Source organism: Talpa europaea, assembly GCF_964194135.1.
Source record: "Talpa europaea genome assembly, chromosome: 4".
Taxonomy (NCBI): domain Eukaryota; kingdom Metazoa; phylum Chordata; class Mammalia; order Eulipotyphla; family Talpidae; genus Talpa; species Talpa europaea.
Genome location: NC_140070.1, coordinates 41,328,466 through 41,351,095, shown reverse-complemented (window position 1 = coordinate 41,351,095; position 22,630 = coordinate 41,328,466).

Genomic DNA, 22,630 nt, shown 5'->3' with positions numbered 1-22,630 from the left:
TGAAAGGTCTTTAAATTGGTCATCTTTAAAGTCAGTTTAAAAATTACATTATTGGGCCTTCCTGGTGGCAGAAGGGGTTAAGCACCGCACTATGAAGTGATCCGCAGCCTCTGCAGCATGAGTTCAACCCCCAGCCAGCCAGAGAGCAACCCACATGGCGAGGCAGACCTCTCCTGTCTCACCCACTGCTCCCCTCAGCAGTGTGTTTCAGTAGGTCTGCCTGTTCTGTTCCCTGCTCTGTCTCTGATGAACCCTCTCACCCCCATATCTCTGTCCTGTACCCCAGCTCTTGTATGTAGAAATAAATAAATCTTTAAAAAAAATAAATAAGAATTACATTATTCACATCTTGATAAGAGCATAAGTATCTTTTTTAAAAAAATATTTATTTATTTGTACATAGAAGAATGGGGGTGTAGATCAGAGGTACAGGGGGTGAGAGGATTAACCTGATACAGAATGGGGGGCAGAACAGGCAGATTTACTGAAGTACACTGCTGAGGAGAACAGTGGGTGAGACAGGAGAGGTCTGCTGCACCATGCGGGTTAGCTCCCTGGTCAGGGGTTGAACTCAGGCTGTAGTGGCAAAAGTGCTGAGACTTAACCCCTAGGCCACCAGGGAGGCCCAGAGCATAAGTATCTTGAGAAATTCAGAGGTGATTTGTCCTTAGTTTGAGTTGCTGCATTTTATAGAGAATGCAGGGAAAAGCAGATTTGGGTCCTGAATTAGAGAGAAAATACCTTCAGTTCTCCATTCCCATATTTTGCAGTAAGAGCAAAGCAGTTAAGTATAGTGACTTAAGATCCTATTACTTTTTGACTCACATTTCCTACCTGAGGTTTAATTTACACTGATAGGTTTTTTTTTTTTTTTTAGATATTTAAAAAAGTGATTGTTCATAATGAAAAGAGATATATTGGGCAGCATCTTCCTTAATGCCAACAGCTGACAATAATTGGGTTGCTTGATTTTTATTCATTTTTCTTAAATTGCTGATAGCTTGTAGAATAACTTTCCCCCCAATCAATTAGTCTAACAATTCATATCAATATTTTATTTTTAATGGTTGACTATTCATTTCATTAAAAATGTAAGTGCAATAACTCTATGTTAAATGATTCCATTGGAATAGGCTTATTTAAATATTCATAACATAAAAATTAATAAATCTAGCATAGTGTTTGCATTTAAAAAGTCAGAATACCAATACCCATATTGGGTCCTAGATGAGATTCTGTAAATTAGAGACTTTGAATACCATCTTTTTATTGATTCTTACTTATAATAAAAGAATGCAACAGAAATGCTATGAGAACATTATTACTACACAATAACTCAATGCTTCTCTCAAACTTACCTACTTCTAACCAGCTTCCCTATCTTTCTGTATTTCATGCTACCCTTCACTCCTGTCATATGGGTTGTGAGTATGTCAGCTTGTCTGAAATTAAGGAGTAAATGCTAGGTGCACATATTACCTGTTTCCATTTTACTCAGTCTTTCAGCTCTCCCCTCAAATAAAGACAATGGCTCATAATACTGTATGGGAAGAGTCTATGGAAACTGTATCCCTTGGGCTTCCTCCAGTGGGGTGGAAGGTGTGCACTTCACAGGGGGCAAGGCTATTTGCATGTGTCAGTGCATGAGCGTGTACAGCCTTTGAGACAGCAAGTTAGACAAATTTTACATTGAATTAGGAAGTGGAAGATTCCAGTGAGTACAGGGCATCACTGGTAAGCTATCACAGATTTGAGAATGTTCTCTACATCATTCACAAAAAAGTTGTGAAAAATTAACTTGAAGTAGACTAAAATGTAAGAACTGAAACCATAAAACTCCTAAAGGAAGATATGGGGAAACAGTTCTTTGCTCTTGGCAATGATATTTTTGGATATGATACCAAAAGTATAGACAAAAAAAACCCCACAAAAATATACAAGTGAGATTACATTAAATTTGTGCTCCATATTTGAATGTAAATTGCTACAGCCACTATAGAAAACAGTATGGAGGTTCCTCAAAAAATCAGATATAGCATTACCATATGATCCAACAATTCTGCTTCTGGGTATATATTCAAAGAAAATAAAATTACTATCTTAAAGAGATATCTGTTCTCTCATATTCATTGCTTCATTATCCACAATATCCAAGATAAAAAAACAACCTAAGTATCCATCTATAGATGAAAATGTAAAGAAGATGTGAGATATATGTGAATATTATTCAGCCATAAAAAAGAGTGAAATCCTGCCATTTGTGACAACATGGATGTCCCATAAAGGCACTGTATTAAGTGAAATGTCAGATACAGAAATGCAAATACTCTATGGTCTCACATATATATATGAATATATGAAATCTAAAAATAACCAAAACCAAACCAAACCAAACCAAAAACAACCTCCTAAAACCAAAAAGGAGAAGGGAGGATGGGCTACATGGTCAAACGGTACAAACTTATAGTTATGAGATGACCAGTCTCTGAGAATCTAATATACAGCATAGTGACCATAGTTATTATTCTATTGTATATTTGAATTTTACTAAGAGGGTAAATCTTAAGCGATGTTCCCCCCCTCCCCCATCACATAGAGTAAGTAGGTAAGGAGATGAATGTGTTAATGGTGATCATTTAACAATATATATTGTAAGTACATCAAATCATGTTGTACACTTCAAATATAACAGTCAACCAGTTCTGGGCATCTCTGATAAACTACCAAAGTCTTGAAAATGCCACTCATCGATACGGGCCCTGGTGTTGGCAAGGCCTACTCACCCTTGAGTTGACAACCTTGCTGGGGTTACTATTTTCTCATATTCAGTCCCAAATCTCTACTGTTAGCAAAGCTTGGCTGGATTAGACAGAAAAGACCTCAGCTATAAAAACAAACAGGCCACCAGGGAGAATGGGGCCGAGGGGGATGATGTCTTTGCAGCTTCCACCTTTCCCACCCTTCTAGTGTGGATCATGCATTGTGAACTGGGTTATTGGGAAGATTGGAATTTGTAGTCAAGAGACTAAAGTTCTACCCCTTAGCTATCAAATTTCTAAATACCATTCCAGTCCAAAAATTATGTATAAAAAAGTATAGGTTTTTGAAAGAAAAACCAGGGCTGGACTGGCAAATAGGTGATACAACTATTAACAGGCCAAGTGACTCCTAGGCCTCTCTGGTTGTGCAGGGGTTAAAGTCTCAACACTATCAAGCTATCACCAGCCACTGTGGCCTCAGTTCAATCCCCAGCCAGGGAGTTAACCCACATGGCACAGCAGATCTTCCCTTTCTTGCTCACTGATCCCCTCAGCAGTGTATTTCAGTAGATTCACCTGTTCTACTCTGTCTCTGGTTAATCCTCTAACCCCCCACAACTCTGGCCTACACCTCAGTTCTTGTATGCATTTAAATAAAGTGACTCCTTCCAATTCTTGTACGCTGTTGGTGGGAATGTAGACCAATCCAGTTCCTATGGAAAACAGAGTGGAGCCTTCTCAAAATACCAAAACTGGATCTACCATAGCAATTCCACTCCTAGGTATCTACCCAAAGAATACAATAAAGACTAATTCGAAGGGATATATGCACTGCTATGTTTATTGAAGCACTACTAACAATAGTCAAGCTAAGGCAGCAAAACAAATACCCAAAATAAAAAGATGAGTAGATCAGGAAGGAAGATGTGGCATATAAATGCAATGGGATATTACTCACCTATAATAAAAGATAAACTCTTGCCATTTGTGACAACAGGGATGGAACTGGAGGGGATTATGCTAAGCAAAATAAATCGGGACAAAGACAAATACCAGATGGTGTCACTTATACTTGGAATATAGAGAAAGAAAACAAAGTGTCAGATAAAGTCAAACCAATAACAAAATTTAGAAGTCTTTGTAGAACTCAGGCTTCCAAAGCGGGAAGAGAAGGAGTGAGTGCAAAGTGGGGAGGGAGCACAGTGGACTATGTGGAGGCCTCTGAGTGTTTGGGTAGTGAGTGTGGTGTGGTAACAACACCTGAAGGGGGAGATCCTGTATCTTGAAATCACAAACAACATTGTAAAACAAATTTATGTCAATTTTAAAAAAGGGGGCAAAAGAAGTGACTCCTTCCTCCCTCTCAAGGACCCAGAGGATTCAGAGCCCACCTAGAGCCTCAAATCCTTCTCTTCCTACAACTTACGTCAGTCTCTACAAAATACTCATAATCAAGCCATGAGCTGAAACTCGTTGGCCATCTCAGATGGTGAATGATTGACAGAGGAGAAAAATTTCATCTCCACGATGGCTGAGCACAACAGCAGTAACTTCCCAGAGCTGCAGGCTCCACAAGCATCCAATGTGGAAGGTCAAAGACCAGACTGGAGGCTGAAAGGAAAGAGAAGGCCCCAGAACAGCAAAGACAAGATCTCTGAGAAATGAAGTGGGGCCCCCATGCTGAACTTCAACTGAGCACACCCCTAGGAGGTTCTGATGCAGATGGTTTATAGACTACACTGAGAAACTCTGGCATAGGAGACGCCAGGATTTTTCAGCTGTATATAATATATACACAATCTCTAAACATTCGACTCTTTGTGTATGTTATACATTCATGGTCTCTGTGCACGCACTCAGGGAGAGACTGTACAGCGTCTGTCTCCACTGTGTATGGGGCTACCACATGGGCTTCATTTATAATAAGACAACTGAATTTTAGAAGTTTTCATTAAAATTAAATAAATACAATTCATGGGTTTGAGTATTTTCTTCCTTAATTTGGCACAGAAGAACTTAATTTCTAAAAGATCACCAGATACACAAACACAAATCTGCATCTCTGAGAACTAAATGTAGAAGTCTCTGCTTGACTTCGGGGCCATTTCAAACAAACTCGGAGATCTTGTCTTTGCTGGTCTGATGCCTTCTCTTTCCTTTCAGCGTCCAATGTACAGTTTGACCTTCCATGTTGGATGCTTGCAGCACTGGGAAGTTACTGCTGTTCTGTTCCACCAGCCCTGCCCACAAGACAGGTTCTGGGTCAGTGATATGTTATTGACCAGCAGGGAGCCTCATGAAGGCACAAACGTTATTCCATGATTCTGTGCCCTAGAGATGTGCTTCTGGTCATGGCTTTACCTCATTGGCAAGTGTAAATGCATATTAGATGCATCAGTGATCCGAGTATTCTCTTTATCTTTCCCTTCCTCTATTAGCTGATCATGGCTTTCACTTTTTCTTAAGGATTTATTTTTATCTATGCATACAAGAACTGGGGTGCAGGCCAGAGGGGGTGAGAGAATTCACCAGAGACAAAGTGGGGAACAAAACAGATGGATTGACTGAAATACACTGCTGAGGGGAGCAGCAGGTGACACAGGAGAGGTCTGCTGCGCCAAGTGGGTCACCTTCCTGGCCAGGGATTGAACTTGTGCTGCGGTGGCTGAGACAGCTTCACAGTGCTGTGTCTTAACCCCTTGCACCACCAGGCTTTTTACTTTGTGTTGCTTTTCTTTGATAGTCCTTCCTTCTGGGTTTGTAGCACATTGTGTTTAACTTGGTGGATTTTCTTAGAATCATCCCTTCTCACATCTGGAATTGCTTCTTCCCCTAAGCCATGATAGCCTCTTTGTAGTTTTATGGCTGTGCCCTTAACACTATTAAAAGGTCTTGATTTTCTGAAGCCCAATAATTAAATGGGTGAGAATGAGCTATAGTGGAAGTGAACAATAGCAACACAGTATATTTATATCCTTCACCTTTACCTGGAGGCAGTCCACAAATTTCAGCTAATATGATTAAGCGGCAATGCAGTGGGTCTCTGCATCACTAGGAAAAGCAGCTCCAGAGGAGGGGTAAATTATGGCACCAGTTTGCTTGCATTAAAATCACTACCCAAAAGGTATATATAGCAATTAAGTTATATACCATAAGTGACAGAAACAGAGGAGAGAATTTCAGAAGTTAAATGCACTTAAGATCTTAACTTGACCAAGACTCTCAGCACAGAGTCTGAATCTGAAGGTTCTACTGTTGGCTGTTTGCCATAGAAGATGGAGGGAACAGAGGGACTTCTGGGACCAGTTCAGGACCAAAGGTGGAGGTTGAGGTCCTCCAAGGATTTACCTGGATCTTCCTGCACAAAGGAGTTGGGCTGAGGGCCTGCACATGAACAAACCATCAGCCACAAGATTCAAGTGCTAAGCCAAGTGTTTGAAAATGTTGATCATCAGTGCATCATCAGTTTAGAGCTATTCTATCCTAGAGACCTAATTTTCCCTAGTGTAGGTATCTTCTGTGCTGTCCTTTGGGAAAAGGGCTGTTGTCAAAATTTCTGCTAAGGGAAGAATCTTGCAGATTTTATTACACTACAAATTGTTACATGCCAGCCTTGAGCAAGAATATGTTGCAATTCTTCTGGAGGGTTAAGGAGTTACAGTCCAGGATAACTGGGTTTTGAGGGCTGAGAGAAAGCCATGTGGCTAGAGATGCTGAGGCCTCCTGCTTTGCTAGGACAGCCTGGGTAGGTAGCATAACGATTTGATGAGATTGCAAGACCCAGCTGAAGTTGTTGAGATGACAAATGTGGAAAAGGGGGCCAGAGGACCTAGTCTGGTACCTGGCAGAGAAACAAGAAGACCATAAGCTCCCAGCAAGGAGAAAGGTACTAATGAAGCATTTCCATAGTGCCAATTACAGTGGTAACAGGTTTTATAACACCACAGTTACTACTGATAAAAACACATCAGTGGGCCTCCCCTGGTGGCACAGTGGTTGAGCGCTGGGCTGTGAAGCTGCCCGCAGCCTCTACAGCGCCAGTTCTATCCCTAGCCACCGGCGAGGGCCCCACATGGCGCAACAGACCTCTCCTGCCGCGCCCTCTGCTCCCCTCAGCAGTGTATTTCGTCAGTCTGCCTGTTCTGTTCCCCGCTCTGGCTCTGGTGAATTCTCTCACCCTCCCGCGCTTCTGATTGTACAGGTGCTTGTATAAATAAATAAACAAATCTTAAAAAACAAACAAACAAAGACACATGAGCACCTAATGTCATCTCGCATAATACTCATAAGAAGCCCACGAGGCTCATGTGATAGTCCTTATTGTATGGATAAAGAAACTGCAGCTCAGGGAATTAAGTCTCTTGGTCAACGTCACTAGATCTGATTTCAAAGGACTTTCTCTTAGGCCCATTCAGCATGTGTGGTATTTCTCAGTGGAAGACGGCACTTAATACTCACACGAGCTCTGTGTCATGGGTGATATTTAACTCCCCACTCCACTGTATAGGCGAGGACATGGGGCTTGCAGAGCTTAGGTGAGGGGTGGCCTGTAAGGACCCCTCATGACACCTCATGAGTGACAACCCAAGGACTCACACCCAGGTCTGTCTAATGCTCAAGCCTGCTCCCAGTATAGAATGGGGCTAAGCCTGAGGAGTGTGTCCTTCAGGGCAATGGCAAACATTTGCTGAGACCTGTGTGGGTCAGACTGTGATACAGTGCTTTGTCCAGTGCCACCTCACTAGAGTCACATCACCTAGACCCTGAATGCAGTTGTAGGGAGAACTCACACCTTGAGCCAGAGGACACATTCTGACAGAATAGAATGCATGACTCAGATACCACTGAATGGTGAGGAAAGCAGAAGAAATCAGTATGAGCCCCTGTAGTTGGGGAAGTGTCATGGCAAACTAGGATTTGAGATGCACAGAATATATGGTGGTATTTGGAGAAGCAAAGAACTATTTAATATGTACCTTTTCATCCAATACCTTCAAAAGTTCTCAGTGTGAGAGACATGATGGGGGGAATTTGAAGAAATATGAATTGCATTTCCTAGTCTTAATGGCTTAGAGTCTAGTTGGTGAGCTAGAGTGTACAGGAAATGACAGTGATCAATACAAGCCAATGTCCAATTAAAGACTAAATTATGTTCCATTATGTCCAAATACTGCACAGGATGAGAGACCCCACAGGGGTCAATGGTCAGGAAGGGCTTCTGTAGGAAGTGGGACTTGAGCTACGCCTGGGAGGATGGGGGGTCAGTAGAGAGTATACTGTCAGCAATTGCCTGGAGTGGGGGAGAGCATGGTGTGTTCTCTCTGTAATGAAAGAGCTTCATAGAAAGTAGAAAATACACCAAAATACTAATAGAGTTCCCTAATGAAAGGAATAGAATTATGGGATTAAAAATAATTTCAGCCTTTTATCTAAATTTATCATAATTTTACAAATTTTATGCAAAAGAATAAGTTCCTTCTATAATTAAGAAATGAAAAAAACAATATGGAAGCATAGAAAGTCATGTATAAATAGCAGAGATGGTCTCTCTTGAATTTCCTATTTGATTTCCACTTGGAATTGTCAGCCGGAACTGACATGAAGCTGTATATTAAGCCTCAGAGGGACAAGATAGTTTCAGCAACTCCAGGAATTGGCTATGAAGCCCTTTTCCAGAGCTGTGGCTCAGAAGGTAAACCTTCCTTCTGAGGTGAGGTTCTGGGTTCTGGTTCAAATCTGGTTCATGAGACTGAAGAAGAGCTTTACTAGGCCCAGGGTCTGGATAGACGGGAGAGAAGGGCTGGTAAAAGGCAGGTATCTTGCCTCTCACTGAAGAAATTAAGACCTTCAAAGACCCACAGAAGAGGAACCTCAGAGATGATCTTGTCAGCCCCTTCATTTTGCCCCAGCTTTATTGAGATGCAATTGACACATAACGTTGCGTAAATCTAAAGTGTACAATGTACTGATTTGATCCATTTTTATATTGCAAAATGGTTACTGCTAAAGCATTAGCTAATATCTCCATCCTGTAAATCATCAACTTAAAGACTAGGAAACAGTCCAAAGAGACTGAGTGAGCCTGTTATGATCTCCCAGTGAGTGATCAATACTAACAGTCCCTACTGTCCCTACTCCAGTTTGCTTCCACTGTCCAGCGCTGCCTCCCTAGCCTGAATTATTTTCTTTCAGTAGGCATCTGTAGTCTATTATTATAATGGAAATTGTGAGTTGCCTTTGTTTTCCAGTGTTGTCCCAGCAACAAACCTGGAATACCAAACACAGCCAGTGCCAGCTAAAATCACTCCTGCCACTCTCAGCTTATCTAGCTGTGAAATGGTTTGATGCCTGCTGCCCCTGACCAGTATGGCAGTGACTCCAGAGGTAGGCAGAGCATCCGGGATCTCTGGAAGTAATCCGCATTTCTGGATTCTGTGCAGATGAAAGGGAGGACAATATCCAACAAACATGCCATTTTCAGAAATGTGGGTTAGCGCCTGGTGCAGTGGGAAAGTTCTGTGGAAATTGCTTGACTCTTTCCTGGCCCTAAGAATAGAGCATGAGGAGATGACTGTAGCTGGTAATTGAACCGTGAGGAGAAGTTGGGATCTTCAGTGGTAGTAAGGAGCCCCAAGAAGCAGAATAAACCTGTAGACACATTGCAGAAAACCCTTTTGAAATAGAAACATGGGAGGCAACAATCCATGGAGAAAAGGGGCTCCACCTTAGTCCTTCTTGGGAAGTGGATGTGCCTTAAACTTGTCTAAGCCAAGGATGCAGTGGAGACTGGATTCTCTCAACACTAGACTTTTGCACTTTCTATGCCAAATCCCACCTTGTCCCTGGATGTGTCCACTTCATTCTACTTCTGCCGGCAGCTGGGATCCGAAAGCAACAGTGGCAAGGCCTGGAAGCAATCTCTCCCTGATGGGGACAGCTACACAAGTGTGTTGATGGTGACCAAAGAACAAACAATTGGGGTGAGGGTGGGGGAGAAGAGTGCCCTTCAAGTTTCAAAATACAGAATAATCTAATAGTGACTATGGAGGTCACCAAAATTTTCAGCTACCATGAGGCAAATTTTCTGTTTTCTTTTATTTTCTACCTGAGTCATGGGATAGAACAGAGACACCCAGGACTGCAATAATAATAGTGGAGTATGTGTAATGACACCTAACAGGGATCTATAAGAATTCATTAAAGTAAAAAATAAAATTAAGTAACTATTGCATGGTATGTATTATATGGACTACATACTATTGAAGTCAAGATAATATCTCTGCCCTGCAGTACTTTCAATTCCAGGAAAGACAGAGAAGGAACAAATATTTATAAGTCTTATATGCAGTACAGTAGGGAAGTACAAGACACTCTGATCATATAACAATGTGTGTGAATTTAGGGGCAGGATCCAGATTAAATGTTTAAGTGCATATTGTGCTTAGAAAGATCCTGGTACATAGTAAGTGCTTAATAAATTGGAGCAGTTTTTGTTACTTCTGATGGTCTGAAAAGTATGTTTCTAGAGGAAGCAACATCCATTTTGGACTTGTGAACTGGGAAAGAAAGCCTATGATCCACATGGCATTCATTCATTCTTTGTATTAATAGACTTTTGCTAGCTTATATGGGTAAGGTGCTGTGCTCATTAACAGAGAAACAAAAATAAATGAATTCCTACCCTCAAAGGACTCAAATTCTAATGGAGAAGAACATAAACAAATACAACATGGTATAATAATAACTCTATCATGTTGTACAAAGACCAGCAAGTTCAATTCAGGAACCAAGAAACCTGCCCTCAATAAGGGTAGGGAGTTGATTCTAGAATGATAAGCAATTGTTCTCCAGGGTCCTTGTTTTTTTCCAGTTTTTTCTTGGGTGTGAGGAGCTAGGTAATAAGACTTTTATTTTTGTGTTCCAATTTCCATATTTGATCTCTCACCAACCACCTGGTGCATTGCAAAGCCAAAATTGTTGCAAAGAGTTCATTGTCAGGCTGTCACTACAGAAGTTTGGCCACAAGAACAAACTCAGAAGAGGTAACTCTCTTATAGAGGAAATCCAAAATAGATATAAAATTGTCCATCTTTAGCAAGACCATGACTCAAAAAAAAAAGTGTGATTTGATCAAAACCTCAAAAAATGTTATCTGTGGATATAGGAAAGAGGGAGATTTCTACATCTGGATCCCTGTGTCAGTCATCAAATGCATGTACAAGAGGACACCTGGCCTGGCACACTGCCGCCTTTCAAGCCTTCACCCTTAGACAAAATTCTACCCTCTGTGCCTTCTGACAGCCAGGCCACAGAACCTCAATAGCCCTGTGGCAGAGTTTGTCTGAGATGTCTCACATGAGCATGAAGGAGAAGAGGATAAATTCTTCAGGAAAGTTCCAGAGTCCTTCTCAGAGGGAAAGTCATGTGTTGGTCCTGTTTTCTCTATGGCTGAGACCGGGCCTCCCCACTCCACAGTCTCTTGTCTGCCAGGAAGTTGGGCCAAGTGAGAAGCAAACTGCAGATCTGGCTGGTTGGCTATGGGCCCAGAAATGCAGACAGCCTTCTGACGCCCTCACCTGGGTGCATGTGTGACCTCCTCAGGATGAACAGAGCAACTAGGTCAGCAGCTCCATGGCCTTGGAGGTTTCTCTTGTCTCTGACTTTGGAGGTCTCTCCATACAGCAGAAGACAAAGTAGTCCCTGCTAACTATAACTGGTGAGGCAATCAATTGGAAAAGAGCCAAACTTGTCTTTTTTTTTTTTTTTTTCTAATTCATGTCCAGAACAAACAAGCAAACACAAGTCTAGAAACAGCAAGACATGTCCCTTGCTCCTGTTCTTAAAGAGAAGGGACGGCTAGGAGAATTATTCTGCGAGTGCTCCTCTCTGAGCTTTGTTCATCTTGACCAAGTCCACTCCATGTCTTCTCCCTTCCACCCAGGAGCTGCATACTCTGCAGAAGAGCCCATTCACCAGTAAAAGGAGACTAGATGAACCATGGTTTTTTTTTTTTAACCATAAATACTAGGAGGCTGACCTAATCTTGCAAATTTCATAAAATATTTTTCATATGTCCACACTCTGACACAGAGAAAGAAGAATCCAGGAGAATCTGTTCTAGAAAGCCCATCTCTACAAAGGGACCCCAAATACTGCTTGGAGAATGCCATGTCTCCAACAGAAGATGCTTCAAAGTCATAAGCAGAAAAAGTGCAGACAGAAGGGGCAATCCTGCTGAGAAGAGAAGACTCGGAGATAGAAGTACAGGTAATCTACCTCTGGAAATTCCAGAGCCACAAAATCTGGTAGATTTAAGGAGGTTTATCATCAATCTGTTAACAGTAATTAGTTCCAAGTTGCAGTATTGTGTGGAGTTTTATTTTTTTTATTTTCCTTTTTATATTTTTCTTGATTGTTTAAAATTTTTATTATAATAAAGCTGCATGAACTGTGCCATAATAAGGAAAGAAATAAAATATACTTATGACCATGGTTTATTCCTCCTTCTAGAGAGCACAATTAAATGAAAACATGGTGATAAACTGCTAACAGTCAAGGTAGTTGGAGAAGTTCCAACACATTTTCAGATGTAAAGAGAAGAGAAGCCCCTTGATGGGCAATCACAGCAAGGAAGCCACATTCCAGAACTGTGGCGGGGAAGCGGGTCAGATGGCAGACATCATTCCAACTGTTTGCAAAGAAACTGGCCAGTTTGGTGGTGTCCCAGACTCTCCTCACACATCCCTAAATTGGGGGCCTTGACAGTAAAATCCCAAGCAAGAATCAGAGCTTCCTTCTCCACAGATGCCAAACATTACTGAGAATTGGGGTTCTAGACACCTGTGTACTACACCCCAGCTTTGACATTTCAGCGTTTCCTAGTCAGATTTCTCTTTCTGCTCGCATCAAAGTGAAGCCTTCCTGTCAACACCTCTACTGGTGGCATGGGAACATGGGTAGAGTGTAGTCAATGGAGTCCCGTTAGCCTGAGGATATAACACAAGCTCCATGACATCCAGTCATGATGTATTTTGAGTACAGTGCCTGCCTCAAGATGTACAGAAAAAAATGACCACTGTACTAACAATTTCAAGTTAGATTTACATAAAATGTATTGGTTTTCATTCTTGAAAGTCAGCCTAAAGGAACACTGAAGATTTAAATATGCTTCTAGAGAGAAATGTAATATGATTAAGCTTATTACTATAAAAGCAAATTCTACCTGTCAGAAAACGAGAAGGGGAATGAAGGGCGGGTCACTCACATCTCTCTTCCAGTTGGGAATCAAGAGGCACTATGTAAATCACTACAGCCTCTGTGGAAAACAGTGTGGAGGTGTCTCAAAAAATTAAAATAGAGATACCATTCCCACTTCTAGGTATAGATCCAAGAAAGAGATATTGTACTTATGTGTTCATTGCAGCATTATTTAGAATAGCCAAGACATGAACACAACCTAAGTGTCCATCAACAGATGAATAAAGAAAATAGTAAATGTGTGTGTATCCCATATTTGGAATATTATTCAGCTATAAAAATGAAGAAATCCTGCCATTTGTGACAAAATGGATGAAGCTTGAAAATGTAAAATAAATAAGAGAAATACTGGATGATCTCATTTATTTATGGAATTTAAGAAAAAGCCAAACTTGTAGATGAGTAGGATAGTGGCTGGAGGACCTGGGAATAGGGGTAGGGAAAACTTGATCGAAGGGGACAAACTTCCAGTTATAAGATGAATAAATTCTGGGGCTCTAATGCAAAGCATGGCAACTATAGTTAACAATCTTCTATTATACACTTGAAAGTTTCTTAGAGAGCAGATCTTAAATGTTCTTACTCCCCCCGCCCCCCCACACACGTGCAAAGTAACTTCCACAGAACTAAGAACTTTGCAGTTATTTTAAACTCAATATAGGCTTTGAGGTCAAACTGAGCTGCTCAAGATCTGGATCTGTTGCTAATTGTGTCATCTCAACCAGAATACTTATTTTATTTGAGTTTATTTTCTTTATCTGTAAAGGAGGATAATACCATTTCCCACAAGCATAGATTTATTTGAGAGGATTAAATGAGATTCTGCACTCTTCCTGACACGTTAGATCACCTCATGTTTCCTCTTTTCCTATTTTTCTTCTTCCCTTCCTATATCTTCTCTAAAAGGGGACACAGGGCCTCCCCTGGTGGCTCAGGCGGTTGAGCACAGCGCTGTGAAGCTGTCCACAGCCTCTGCAGTGCAGGTTCAATCCCAGCCGGCTGGCGAGAATCCCACATGGCACAGCAGACTTCTCTTGTCTCGCCTGCTGCTCCCTTCAGCAGTGTATTTCAGTCAGTCTGCCTGTTCTGTTCCCCGCTCTGGTGATCCTCTCACCCACACATCTGGCCTGTACCCCGGTTCTTGTATGCATGAATAAATAAGTCTTAAAAAAATAAATAAAATAAAATTTCAAAAGTCAGATCACATTTAAAAAAATAAAAATAAATAAAAATAAAAGGAGATACAAAGTGAAAAGCAATGAAGTTCTTTGCAGATGTTTCCATCTAAGATTAGGTAAGAGTAGGACTGATAATGCTTTGCCCTGAGTCTCTATTATAGCTTTGGGGTGCAAATTTGCTTTCGTGGGAAAAAGTCCCTCTTCTTGGCATCTTGCCTCTAGGATTGATGAGGCATCTGGGGCTACAGGAATCCATTAGAATTTTAGAGTCAGCATTTTTAAATATTAGAATTAGTAGAGCCTTAAAGGTTCTCTAGTCACCAGCTGTTATTTACAGAGAACCTAATATTGGGAAAAGTTGTCTAGTTCAGTGTCACATACTAGATCTACTGAGTTCCCATTCCTTGCTCTTCTGAAATGAAAGCTACCAGAAAAAGGTTATTATGTTTCTGTATCAAAAGAATATGTTATACATGAAAGATGGTCATGACACTGATCAGTATGAAAAAGATGCCTGATGAAAAGCACTAAACTAAAAAGAAGACTTCTTTAAAATATGAATACATTAAATGATGATGTATTTAAATGCCACTTCACAGTGAGGAAAAATTTTGCCTGGGTATCACTGTCTATCTACTGATAGTGGGTTTATAGAAGAGTATTAAATGCAATAGACATGCTAGATGCCAAATAAGAACAGAGATCCTGTTGCTCAGTGTTTTGAAACTGTGGCTAAGAATTTATAGCATGTGTTAAGAAATTTCGATGATTTCTAATAGGGTTTTTTGTAGTTGATGAGTTGGTATATACATACATACACATACATACATAATGCTGACACATATACATATGTGTGTGTAAATATATATATACATATGTGTATACTTATATATGTCTTTTCATGGAGTTGATTAAGCGCCATGGGCTTGAATTGAAGACCGTTGGCTATGATGCCATGATGATGATGTAATGTTCAATAAGTGCCTTATTTGGGAGTGCCAGAACAATGCTGATAGTTTGAATGTGGATTGGTCAATATTAGTCAGCATGATAGGTTGTGATATGGAAGATATTAATATAAAACTTATTATGGCATTTAGTAAGGCAACATTTAAAAATATGTAGAACTTGTGTCTAATGGTTAACAAGATTTACTAGCAATTGCTTAGTTGTAAAAGTTAGGATTTGAAAATATCAGGAACACAGTATTTTTTTTAAAGATTTATTTATTTATTTACACAAGCACTGGGTACTGTCAGAAGCGCGGGGGGGGTGGTGGTGAGAGAATTCACCAGAGCCAGAGAGGGGAACAGAACAGGCAGACTGACAAAATACACTGCTGAGGGGAGCAGCGGGTGGCAAGAGAGGTCTGTGCACCATGTGGGATCCTCACCGGGTGGTTGGGGATCGAACTGGTGCTGCAGAGGCTGTGGGCAGCTTCAAAGCCCAGTGCTCAACCACTGTGCCACCAAGGGAGGCCCCAACACAGTATTAATACCAGTACTGGATATCCTTTTGTGGCTTGAACTGTTGATGATACAGTGACTTGTGTTGATGATACTTGTGACTTCAAGACTTGTGTCTTGAAGGATGAGTACCATATTCTGCTATATTTTGTGCAGTTTGAGTAGATCCATGTAGATGGTTTTGACTCTCTGTTATAGCTTTGAACTCTACACTCACTTTATTGGGGGAAAGTCCCTCCTTTTGAATTGCTGAAAGCAATCAACTGGTTCATATGATCAAAGGAAAAATCTCCATGCCAACTCACCAAATACTAGATCACGCAAACACTTGGGATCCTTCTTTTCAAGAGTGCCCTTAAATTATGTGTTATACTCTGTAATTTAAAAATGTAAGATTCAGTTCACTCATTTCTGAATAAATTACCTCTAGGAAATTACTTCCAAGAAATCACCTCTAAGAAACTCATTTTGTGGGGAATAATCTAACTCACTTAACTACACTGGAATGAGTTTTCCAGAAATGAAAGTGATAACCTAAGCTTCATTTTCAAAATTACCGATTTGAAGACTGGATTCCATAAATTGTATTTCAAACTTCATGAAAATGAAGTAACAGTGTTGAGTTTGCATTTCTCAATTAATCTTGATAGAATAAAGGAAGCACTGTAAATAGATATCATTGAATTATAGAACAAAATAATACTGAAAACTAAGCCTGACAACACCGACCTACCAGAATTCTGAAGGTACAACTATTCTGTTCGTATTCAGAACACAAAATGGGGACTACACATTGAAATTTTGATACAGAAGTAAAAGGGTCAGGTTTCCATATTCAGTTTTTTTTAAGACTTATTTATGCATACAAGAGCTGGGGTACAGACCAGAGATGTGGGGGGTGCGAGGGGAACAGAACAGGCAGACTAACTGAAATACACTGCTGAGGGGAGCAGAAGGTGAGACAGGAGAGGTCTGCTTCTCCATGTAGGTTGCTCCCTGGCCAGCCGGGGATTGAACACATGCTGCAGAGGCTTTGGATTGCTTCATAGTGTGGTATTTAACCCCTTGCGCCACCAGGGAGGCCCCCTGTAAGGGCCAGGACTGGACACAGTGCAGGTTTTCTGATCCCATGCAGACCGGGTAAAGGAGGAGTCAGAGTCCTCAGTGGTTTTGCAGGTCTTTTATTGGGGTTCAGCGGGTATATGGCAGGCAGGGGTGCTGGGAAGCTGGCAGACCTCCCAGCCCCCAGCAAGTCTTCACTCTATCTGGGCTCTCTGACGTTCTCTGCTTCTGCTTCGGCTTCTCCTTCAGATTCTGCTGCTGCTGCTGCTGCTACTGGTGCTGCTGGCGTCCGCCCGTGACGCCGCCCTTAAAAGCACAGTCTTAGCTCAGCTGAATCCCATCTACCTATGCCCACACCCTACTCCAGGTGCCCGCCATCAGGCATGCATTCAGGACAAGGATCCATCATCTATCCTGATGGCGGAAGGGCAGAAAAGCCTGACATTTTCCTTACCCTACACCCCCATATTCAGTTTAAAGAAGAAAACAAAAATGGAATTTCTTATTAAATATTTCTTATTCTCAATTTGCATTTTTATAAACATGAAATGTAAGTGACACCACACATACTTACATATAACCTGCTTACACTAAAGTTCAATAAACATAAGGACTGTGTGCTAATTTTTCTTAAATCTAGTCCACTTACTTCTGTTGCCTGCCTACTCTGTAGGTATATGACTTTGACCCTGAGCTGAGGGCCCCTGACCTGCAGGAAGGCTGATTTGCGTCTAGACTGCAGATGATTCTGGAGGTTGAATGTCTGCATGTGGGAGCAGAGCACTGCTGCCTGAGGGCCAAGCCACGTGTAGCTTCTATAAAACCATGTGGCATGGACGCAGAGACTGTCGGTGAGTAAGAGTTTTCATCCCCCCTGTGACCTGGCCTCAAAATCAGGACTTAGAATCAGGGTCATTGGATTGAGCTATCTCTGAGATATAGGAAAAGTTTTCTTCCCAAATTTTATCAATTTGTGCATCATTTTCAAAATTGTATGATCTGAAGTGTACACTTTACACCCTCTACAGAGCTCCAGTGCCAGTATCTCCTTCACCATCCCATCGCCCTCCCACTGTCTCCTCTCCATCCCCTTGGGTAACCTGTATATTTTTCACAGAGTCTAAAAATTATTTTGTGCTGTGTTTTGCCAGTTTGTTTTCTTTGGTTATTTACACTCCACAAATGAGTGAAACCATCCAGTAACTCTCTTTCACTTTCTGACTTACTTCATTCACTTAACATAAAGAAATTGTGGGTAATACACTCAATGGAAAAGTACTCAGCTAATAAGAAAGATGATATCATGTCTTTTGGCATAAAATGGATGGATCTTGAGTCAAGGATATTGAGTGAGTAAGAGAAGCCCTTGAGAGAGATACTTGACTTCCTACTAAAAGAATAAATCGAGGCCTAAGTTATTGATTGAGGTATTAAGATAGATGAATTTATATTTTTGGTCTTAATACATAAAATTGTATTGGCTATGTAAAATTAGATTAATCATAACTCTTCACTTACAACACACTCTCCCCATGGTTCCAGGCACAGTCTTCTTTTAGGTTCTGGATGAATGTGCTTATTAAATATTCAGAGCGCTGATGCATTCATCCTCCAAGTTCCACACTGAGTAACACTGAACCACCCTACTTGTGTGGATCTAAGAGAAGGGAGTATAAACAGGACAACCAACATTTATCAAGCACCTCCTTCTTGCCAGGTGCTATGCTGGGCCCTTTGCAAACATTATCTATTTAACTCTCCCAGCCAAGGCAAGTCAATGTCTCCCCGTTCTTCTTGCCCAAATTCTCTCCCACTACTGTAAACTGCCTGTTCAGAAGTAGAATTCCTGTGTGTGTCAAGAACATTTCAGTGCAATATTCTCAGGTGGTTGGGTGGTTTGATGTTGGGTGACTTTCAATTTTCACAGCTGAACTTTAAAATCTCATTAAAATAGCTTTTCATTGCTATTTGCTGAGTTTAAATCAGCAATGATTCAGCAAACAAGCAGGCACAGCAGGTTGCCTCTCTTGGCAGGTATAATAGGGTCCCACAAAGTCTGTGACTGAGAAAGAAAAATGCAGTTTCAGAGCAAAAGCATGGTGAGACCCTTTATAAGAAATGTCCTCTATAAATCCTGATGTTGAAAAGAAAAGATGGTTCTTTCTTCTCCAACTTTGCTGGAAGCATTTGCGCTGGCAGAAGTGTTGGATGGGTGAATGACCGGGAGGTTTAGAAATCTGTTAGAATCTGATATAACCCGATGTGCTGAAAACCATAAATCTTTATTTTTGTATTGATTAATTGAGGTAACATTGGTCTACAAAAGTATATGATTTAAGGATAATAGGTTCACATTCCTCAGATGCATAACGATTTTTTTAAAGCTGTAGACTGAAGAGATCTCACTGAGATTCAGAGCTGCTCTAAATCCCCTGATTGACCCTTACCTGGGGTTTTAACATTTTTCTTAGCAACTGGCTAGAAGAATTATGAAGAAATACTAAAATGGTTTGGTGCTTATTACATGCTTAGTACGGGGGCAAAGAACTATGTTTGGTGCTCTGCTGAGTCTGATGGGTCTTCCCTCAAGTGGCTTTCAGTTTAATCATGGAAGTAGGAGAGATCTCTGAAAATTGTGATTCAAGGTCAAAAGAAGGGTGGTGAGAAGTACAAAGCTGGCACGCGACCTGCAAAAGGAGCTAGACCCATGTGCCCTTTCAGATAAGACATGCAAGCTTGGAGCTGGGGTGTGCAAAGGACTCCTATGACTGCAGGAGAGAGGCCGGGTAGCCCCGTAGTGGACATGAAGGTGACTTGAGTCCCTAGGGAGAAGACGTCCCGAGGTTGGAACCGCTGTGAACAGAGGACATGGGACAGAAATCAAAGCCAGTCATGAGGAGAGCAAGACCTCACCTCTGCAGCACTGTCAGTGCTGAGGCCTCCCCCGTCCCATCTTAACCCCCTTCCTTTGCCTCTTCTTCCACACCCTCAAAGCCGGATGGGGCCCACTCTTGCCTGTCGACTACGTTTCCCTTCTCCCTAGCAACCAGGTCTCTGGTTCCCTTCTCCCTAGCAACCAGGTCCTTTAGTAAGGACCAAATTACTAAATGACTTAAATTATTGTAGCAATGACGGAACCCATTTGTGCTTCAGATAAGGATGGCATCCTCTCGCTCCTTAGCGACCAGTAGGAAGATGTCTGAAGACTTGGGATTGTAGGTTCTTGGAAGAGCCCCTCAAGTCACCCATCCAACCTCCTATGACTTGAAAACGTCCTAAGTCATCCCCGACAGGCCGACAGGCCTGAGCCCTGGCAGCTCCCAATCTCTGCTGCCTGTCGGTGACTCAAAGACCAACCATGTGTGTGTCTTTATTTCAGGTCTCCACCTCAGTAGCAGTCAAGAGGATTAAGGCCTGAATTAAGGGCACAAAGCCCCTCTTCAGCCCTGGGGCAGCAGGGGGGGTCCCAGTGTCTGCCAGGAGAACAAGCCGCTACTCAGCCTGGCTGGCTGTTTACTGTGGGGAGGGCTGCGCTCTGCACCAGCTGCCTCTGCCGCCCTCCCCCAGGGGCTGTGGCCCAGGAGCTGCTGACAGGCCGCGGGGGATAATGTGGGCATTCATTCCCTCCAGCTTCTCCTAGCAGTGCACAACCGATGCAGAGGGGAGCAATAAAAGGGGAGTGCAGGGAGCAGAAGGGGGCAAGCAGCCCTTCGGTCTGAATGCAGTGACTTCAGGCCACTGGCAACTTGGAGAGTGGAGCCTTGGGCTTGAGGGCAATGTGAACTTTTGTTGCCTTACTTGCCTAAGTCTATAATGAGGTTGGTTAAACATTTCTAGCATTTCCAAATACTCTTCATGATTTTTTTCGCCCAATAAGCTGCCTGCTAAGAAAGGGTGGACAGACCCAGTACCTTCAAATCAGTTTGGATGCAATTCAACCTTTTTTTTGCTTCATGAAGATGAACTGGGCCAGGTATTTTCTCTGTGATCTACTGATAAGAGTCCTGGATGGGGAACTAGGGGACCTCCGGTCTATCCCCAGCCTTTCCACCGTGACCGTGACCGATAAGCAGTTGCGTAACTGTCCCTGGCTTTTGTGTCCTCACCTTTAAAATGGACATCGCAGCTGTCCTCCCTACTCCACAGGTTGGCTGTACAGATGAAATGAGAAAGCAACATGAATTCTGTTAACCATGAGAGGCCAGGAAGTCCTCACAACCAAGGGTTGCCAATACTTTCTGCAAATGTAATTGAGGCTTTGTGTCTCATAGAAGGTCCCTGCAGCATGTTTTTCCTTGTGTGTTTTTTAACAACCCTTTAAATATAAAAATCATTCTCAGGGCCTCCCTGGTGGCGCAAGGCGTTAAGACAAAACCTATGAAGCTGTCCACAGCCACTGTAGCATGAGTTCGATCCCCAGCCACGGAGCTACCCACATTGCACAGCAGACCTCTCCTGACTCCCCTACTGCTCTCCTCAGCAGTGTATTTCAGTGAATCTGCCTGTTCTGCTCCCCACTCTTCTCTGGTGAATTCTCTCACCCTCCCCCCCACACTTCTGGCTTGTACCCAAGTTCTTGTATGCATAAATAAATAAATTTTTAAAAAATCACTTTCATCTCATGGGCTGCACAAAAACAGACCCATGGGTTATAGTTTTCCAAACTTTACTGGAAATAGGGGAGAGCCAAAGGTAGGGTCAGTGATTGCTATAAATCTAAACATACGTCAGTGTATGATTAAGTATGAATAGTATATGGACATGAATAAATATTCATATCCATGGTATGTTCTGACTTGTGGTTCCACTAGTAGAATGACGAGCACTAGCTCATGTGCCATATTATTCATGTTTCCAGAATAGCTTGCCACTTACTGAACTCTTGACTGCCTAGACTAGAGCATCCATGCTGAATTTTTTAGTAGTCAAAACTGGAGGCCAGCTTCATCCTCAACTTGGCCTAAGAAATTCACTGGAGCTTTATGTAAGTGAAACCCTGAAAAGACCATCCTATCTACCCAGCTAATGTTCCCTGGCCAGAGCTCCTGCAGGGAGAGTTGGGTGAAGACCTCTATTTGGGGCTACTACTGCCCTTGTAAAAAGTCATTACTGTGACATGTGACAATTAGCTCACACAATACTGACAATTGTGCTTTTAATTATGTCATTGTTTCTCCCATACTATCCTAATGAGGTCAACTGGCTTAATCACTGTCATTTGTAAGAAGGGAGCTGTGATCAACATTTAAATATAATATTCAAGAGACTAGGGTCAACTTTCATAATTGAGTGGTTTCTGGGGTTCCTATTTCCTTCTGTCTGGTAAGGTGTTGCGCCCCTGCTTCCCCTTGCACATCTCCAAAGAGAAATGGCAGATCAGCAACACTTATCTGGACCAGAATGTGAAAAGAGTCAGATTTTAGATGCACCAGCACAAAAGGCAGTCCTAATCTAATAAATCTTACATGTGTTGGCATGCAGTGTAGAAGTATGATGAAATAAGTAAGACTTTTAGAACCAGGTTTTTAGCTAGCAACCATGCCGTGCCTCCTTTTGATAGGATTCTGGAGAGCACAAAGGGTGGCTGGTGGTCAGAGCCAGGACCGCACTGCAGCCTCTGCCGACTGTCCACCCACTATCCACTACACTGTGCTGCTGTCCCAATATTCTCACCCCACATAGCGACACTTCACATTTGTCATTTCACTTTTATGATGTTTAGTCTTTCCCCACTCCAGATGAGGATCTCTATCATTTTTGATTCAATACCATGTTTTATCTCTGAATGTTTCATATTGTTAGTGCATAAGGCTAAAAGCTCAGACCACTGTCTCAGTATGCACATAGTAAAGCTCTTTTCTGCAGAGAAAAGTTCTAATCTCCAAACACAGACCATACATCAAACATG